This window comes from Hippocampus guttulatus, chromosome 5 (genome assembly GCF_054856545.1).
Source record: "Hippocampus guttulatus isolate MCC_2025c chromosome 5, RoL_Hgut_1.0, whole genome shotgun sequence".
NCBI lineage: Eukaryota > Metazoa > Chordata > Actinopteri > Syngnathiformes > Syngnathidae > Hippocampus > Hippocampus guttulatus.
In genome coordinates, this window is record NC_141265.1 from 3,049,084 (window position 1) to 3,056,427 (window position 7,344).

The following is a 7,344-nucleotide window of genomic DNA, read 5'->3' on the forward strand; positions in this document are numbered from 1 at the left end:
GCTCTCTGTCAGTCTCATGACTGATTCAATAATGGCTCAACTAGGACTGGCAAAGGCCTCCAGGCAGGAAGTTATGTCAAAATATACTTGACATCAGCCCGTCATAGGAAATCTCTCGCACCAGTCGATCAATATACATGCATAAGAGAGAGACTTAAAGGTCAAGTGTGAAGTAACCCCTAATGAAATACTTTATGTCACATGTAAGGTCATTGAACAAAATACATTATATAATGCATGAAAAAAATTCATTTCTATTTCATAAATTCAACAAAGGAATCGTTTCGTGAGATCCCGACGAGCGTCAAACCCACAAGTGTGACGTCACTTCAAGGATAACAGTAGCGGGGCTCACTATGGAAAGTGTACAAAACCAGTCAGAAATCGATGTTTCAAACTTATCTGAGGGGATGCAGGTGTTTGAAGAGTTGGAGGAAGAGGTTATGAGAAAGATGGATGTTTGACCTAACATGCACGTGCCAGATGCTCAGGATGTGGAAAATGTTGTGACCGAATGGAGTAGAGACGACATCCGTGGGGATCGGAAGAATGGTCAGCTACCTGTATAGAGGCTGTGATTATTAGCCAAGCGTTATTGTTTGCAATTCGATGCTGTGCTATATAAATTGTGCATGATGGGATTACTTACTTAAGAGCACACATCATAGTGGGTTGGTGTCCTACATTGTCATTGCTAAGTTAGTTCTGTTGCGTTGCCGGCCACTCCGCACATGATATCGGCAGCATTGTTGATTGTAAACCATTACAGAGGATTACATTAATGCACTCATATGGTTTGGATGTTTTCGAACATGTACACGTATAATATTTTGAATCAAATGTTTTCATCAACAACAGCCAGAGTTCTATTTTTTTGCAAATCCTTGATCATAAGCAAAACGGTTGCGAAAACAGAAGTCTTCGAAGTGCTTGTTCTAAAGAGTTGTCATGTGTTGCGCTCATGGACATGGCTGCTGTTGCACAGTGCAGCTAGAATTGTTACGCTGCAATAAATATGGCCTGACAAGAGGCTAAAGAAAGCATCGTACTTCAGCCATTTTTGCGGCCTGCGTGCCTCAACAGGTTATGGGCCCAGTCACAGAGGCAGCATAGAAGCAAAGGATCGACAAGACCACAAAGGTGTGCAAGGGCGGATTTGTGCAGAAGAAAGTTGCGAGTCATGGTGGTAAACCAAACGTGAGGAATTACATGGAGCGAACCGTGGAGTTCAGCAAATGAACGACCGTGCATGTTCGAAGAGGAAATAACTGTGACGCATTACGTGAGCTAACGACCAACATTTTTTTTTTAGCACAGTGCAAGTTAAGTTCAAGCGCAAAGTAAGCTAAAAATGGCAAGTCGTACTGCTGGAACATCTGTCTCCGCAAATGTTCTTTGATGGAGTCAAAGAAAAGTTCGAACAAAACAACTCACAAGGCACAGATTAAGAACCAGGTGCCTGCCTCTTCAAAACAACACAAGCTAGAAGTGATGGTTCAACACCCAAAGTGAAAATGAGAGCCATTATAGAAGCAACCGCTCACATTGTAAACGACATCAAAAGATTTAAAAGCTTTGACTTTACATTTCAACCAGAGACTCATTCAGTGGAGCTTGCTGACGGAACACGTTGCGGTGGAATGGCTCAAGGCAGAGGAACAGCGATGATAAATCTCCTGAATGACGAGGGACGAATGCACAGAGCACAGTTGCATGATACATGCATTCATTTCCCCACGACAGTTTTTCGGTGTCCAGAGCAAGTGGCAGCGGAGCGACAGTAACTTTCAAGCAAGGAGAAAGTCACTAAAGATGGGAACACATTTAGCATTTATGAATATGAAAAACTGTTACCTACCTACTGTTGATCAGAATGACCAATGTAAAGTGTGTCATGACGTACGAACCTGGCATGAGATCCTCGGACATTGTAGTCAAACTTAAACAAATTGGTTTTGGCTAATGAAGTGAGATGTCGAGTGCGTACGGTCAGACAAAGGCAACGAGTTTACAAATAGAGACTTTCTGTAACTAAGAACAAAATCAAACATGAGACATCTGCACCTTACTCGCCGCGCCAAAATGGTACCGCAGAGCAAAGTTGATGAACACTGTATGCTGAAAAAAATAAATTAATGAACATATTTTGCCAAAATTCCGATGTCCACCCCACACCTGCCTGCAAACACAAACCTCACTTTGTAATTTCAAACTAAGAAATGACATCAAGGCCCAAAAGGTTAAAAAATCAGTTGATGCCTACTCAGCAGATAATTGTAGAAAGTCAAGGGTTCTCTATTCCAATCTGATGGACTCAGACCGTGTCCGTGAGCGGATGAGCTTTGAAATGGAGATGCAAATGAAATGTGTAACTCTTGTGTGCATGATGTGGGTTATCTTAATATGAACGTGCTGACTTAAAGATCAAACTGGTCTTTAGGCAACGCAGCATGTAGGGCATTCAAATGTGAAATGAACTGCGGATTTCTTCAGCAAAGTTTTCCCTGTAACATTCATTCTGATTCATTCCAGAGTGCTCAGCCATGGACACGTGTCTGCTTCAGTGATTGCAAAATAGAAGTTTGACTTGGGTCAGATCAACAATAGCAGCGTCTTTTAAAATGGGATATGCGGACTACTGGTTGCCTGTGAGAGAATCTGAAGTGGCACAGTTATAAGTGACAGTGGTGAGGTATTTGATAAACCTGTATGGAGAGCTTGAAAACCCCGAGTGTAAAACTTTTGGAGGCGTTATGAACAGACACCTTAGTAGTGTTGGCTCCGTTCTTCCCCCTCGCCACTTAATGAAAAGGATGTCCCAAACATGTTAACCTTTTTATGTACCCTGTAACCTGATAACATGATAAGCTGTCCACTGTTGTAACCGCTGACCCTGAAAGAGTTAAAATGTTGCGTTTTGTTTTACCAACACTGTATTAAAAAAAATAAATCAATAAAAGACTGTTCCAAAATAAGATATACTTTCAGAACCCATTCGAAAGGCAACTAGGCTTCTTCTTTGTGGTTTTAAGTCCGGTAGCCTCGATTCATCATGTGCAGCTTGCCATAGCCTGAATGACGAGACTATTTTTGTCGCACACGGAAGCTAGTATAGCTCAATCAAATCTAAATTTTGCAACACATCTTTGAAGCATTGAGACAGAGGTGTGGTGTTTTGAAATCCTTTTCCCAAAATAGAAGATGGCTACTGGTGGATGAAGACAGGGTGAGGTAAAATTCTAGAAAGATAAATTAGAAACATTCTAATTCAGGTTATCTTTGGTGTTTGGAGCGGTCAAACTCGGCAAGCAAATATAGCAGGGGTGGCCAACCACTCGAATGTTGATAGCCATAATTTTTACTGTGTTTTATTGCAAATAATCCCCATCATACACATCTTTTGCAGTGATAAACCTTCTGGATATCTAACCTGTCAAATACTCCAAGCAAGTTGATACGATTGCATCATCAATTTTGCACTGCGCGTACTTTTCTGCATGACCTTTTCAAACTGGTGCTTGCAAAGTTCAGTCCCCTTGGAAATGCTTCTATGACGTTTGCATGGAGTGAACTGAAGTGCCGCTGAAGATTTGAAGCCTTGAAATGTTCGATTAATGCCAGCCGTAGCCAATGTGGCGCCCTCGGCGAGATTTTATACGGCGCCGCGATTGAGCAACAATTTACATCCGCTTACAAAATAAGTCACATTTTTAACATCACCTTTAACTCGTGAGATAACATCACACAATTTAAAATATAAAATGGAGCATTTTCTTAATTTCATGACTGTTTCATTTAATGTCAAACAAATCATGCGAGGGACTTGCTTTTGCGACTTATTTTATTGGACAAATAATTCTAAGGTGTGCGTCAATGTCCATACTTTTTGGAAATTTAACAGACTCTTTTTGCAGGGTATTAGCATTTGTAGTAATACTAATTGGGCATTGCTTTACATTTTTACTAACGTTAACCGTGCCATGTTCAGTGTTACCTGTCAAATTATTGTAAATATGTGCAGATTCCCCACTTGAAAAAGTGGGGAAGCTGTTCATCCACAGAATATTTTGTCTGGATTGAATTCGATGATTCACATTTTTCTTTAGTTTCTTTTTAATTGACTCCTCAGTAGTTTGATACCCCACTTTAGTCACTGGCAATGAGGTGCATCAAGTACAACCATCCGCGCTCACACTCACACCTGCGGACAATTTAGAGTGTGCCATTGGAATGTGAGAGGAAACCGGAGTACCCGGAGAAAACCCACGCAGGCAGGGGGAGAACATGCAAACTCCACACAGGAAGGCCCGAACCCAGAATTGAACCCAGTATCTCTGCACTGTGAGGCCGACGTGCTAACCAGTCGACCACCGGGCTGCCCTCGATCGATGTATCTATCTATCTATCTATCTATCTATCTATCTATCTATCTATCTATCTATCTATCTATCTATCTATCTACAGAGAGAGAGAGAGGATATAAACCCTGTGAGGTCGTGCGTGTGTGCCTGTGGGAATGCTATCTAATCTTTGTTGTGGATGGTGCTTTGTGGGCTTTATATTGTCTTCTGTCGATTTCCTGTATTCTTGTTATTTCTGACCTTTGAAATTCAGAATAGAGTATATGCACTTTGCTTTCTGCGTCCCATTCAATTACATTGTTGAAGCCTCTCCTCTAATCAGTCCAGTGTATTATTTTCATTTCAGGACCAAGTAATCCTATAAAATGAAATAAAAAAGCCTTTGCTGTTATGTCATGTTGGCTATTGTTTGGTGAAAACGTATTTTTACGGGAACACTGACAGCTCAAATGCATCCAGCAATTTTCCAAAGACCCAGGAAATTGCATGTCATTGTATTCGCTCAGTAAATGTGCTGTTGACAGCAACTGCTTCTAATCTTCACAGGTTGGGCTGGCATTGTGTGTGCGTTTTCTCCTGACACTGACGATTAAAAAGAAAAAAAGAAAAAACGTGCCCGGATCAGTTTGCTTGGACCCACACAAAACCAAACTGCAGTTTGTCTGTGGTATAAATCATCTATTTGCTGTAGTTATTCAATCTGCTGTTCCTGGACTGTCATCAGGAGGGAGTTAGAGAGGTGAGAAGCGAATGAGGATAGATGGCCTGCAGGTGGAGAGGGAGGTGTCTGTAGCCAAGCACGACTGGAATTCAATTAATGTGGCTGATCTATTGTAGCCACTGAGACAGAGCTGCTTAGACACTTAGTACAAAACAGAAAGGAACAAAAGACAAAAACAACTTTGCTCACCTTTTGTGAAAAACAAATAAACAACCACAAAAAAAAAAAACAGAGAAAAAAAAGTACTGCAGAGCATCAGAATCGTGGCCTACACTTCAATAAGCGGTACACATAAATTTGTTGCTGGGTGCCCTGTCGCCTTGAACAAAATAAAGACCTTGCCCCCAATAACGGTACACTTCTTAAGAAAACCGGAAATTCCACTAGCTTTTTACAAGATGAAAATAAAAACATCCAAATACATCCATTCATCCATCCATTTTCTTTTGGATTTATATTTTTATTTCAGTAGGCTTGGGAGCAAGGTGGAACCTATGCCAGTGGCACACATTTCTGCTTAAAGTAGTGGGGAGCTGCAACCTATCGCAAATGACTTGGGCAAAAGGCAGACAGGTTGTCAGTCAACCACAGGATGCAAATGAAGATAGGCAACCGCTCATCCTCACATTCACACCGTCAATGGGTAGAACTAAACCCACACTGTCAGAACCGAAGTAAATTCTTTAATTAATACTGCACATACAATATTTTCATGTTCTTATTGGACACATGATGTTAATAAAAGTATGCAAACCCCGAGGCCAAGAACCAAATCAGTGACACTAGAGGGATTGATGAAAGCTGTCCTGGCCAATTAAAAAACAAAACAAAAATACCCCCCATCAGTTTGGAGTTCAACATTCTGAAAAAAAGTCAACTATGGCTCACCTTTTGCAGGGACCCAGTCAGAGTTCTGACCTTAACCCCTTTCCTCACAAGTCTACAAAGTAATGTGGTGTACCTCAAGGTTCATTTCTTGGCCTTTTATTGTTTACATATGCTCCCTCTTGGCAGTGTTATCAGGAGGCACAGAGTGGATTTCCATTGTTACGCATGATGATATGCAGGTGCTCTGTTACTCCTGATGACACCAGTTGACTAGATGCTCTTTTTGACTGCATTCTAGACAAGACATTCTGGATGGCAGAGAACCTTCTCCAGTTTAAACAAGCAAAACTGAAATTTTAGTCATTGGTCCTGACGCCCAAGGAGAGACACCTTGAACCAAAGTGCAAGAAAATTCTGAAACCTATCATCACACGTGAAAAACCTGGGTGTTATTTTAGACTGTGAGCTCACTTTTCTTTAAGGTTTTAAGAAAAATAGATTACTGTATTGAATACAGTATTTTTAGGTGCACCTAAAAGCATTTTCTCAAAAGCTGACAGTGTGCCTTAGAATCCGATGCGGCTTTTAATTGGATCAGTATTCTGATTTCTTGAACGTAATACAGTATTGTAAATGTTCTGTAAACTGCCCTGTGTCAACTATCGAGACCTAAAAGTTCCTGGGAATCACAGGTCTCTCAAGACATGAAATAGGAGGCTAAAATGAACTCCATCCTGAAAAAGGCCCAGCAGAGGATGTACTTCCTGAGGCAGCTCTGTACATGAACAATTGTCCTTGATCAATACTGCAGACATACCAGACATTTTAAAGCACTTTCTGTATAATTGCACACCCAAACTTTACAATTGCTGCAACTGGTCACTTAAAAAATGGTGCAACGATTATCTGCACTAAGCGCACAACCGTCATCGTATTGTATTGCACCACTGATCACTTTCTCTCTGCTCGATGACTCTGCACATTGTCACACAGCTGTCATACGACTGCACAATGATACCCTTACAGTACGGAAAGTATTTTGATAATTACATGTCATCTCTTTGTTTATAGTGGTTGCTTGTTAGTGCTTTACTAGTGTAGCCAATAATACCGGAGACAAATTCCTTGTTTGTTCTAAATTCCTGGCCAATAAAGATGGTTCTGATTCTTAGGCTTTCTGGTCTTCCCAAAAAAAGCCTTTCAATCTTACAATTATGACAGAATTCAGCACCTCGTGTCCTGACGATGATCAGAACTCTGCTAAACCTTGTCTTGTCTTTTCGCACCTTTCCCAAAGCATTCATATTTGTTCTCTTTGGTGTTTCAGGGCACCAGTCGGCACTGATTCCATCAGTTTTGCCTCCCACTGCACTGCATTAATGATTGTGCCATAATGAAGACTCCATCCACCTCTACACACGCATTTAAAATTGC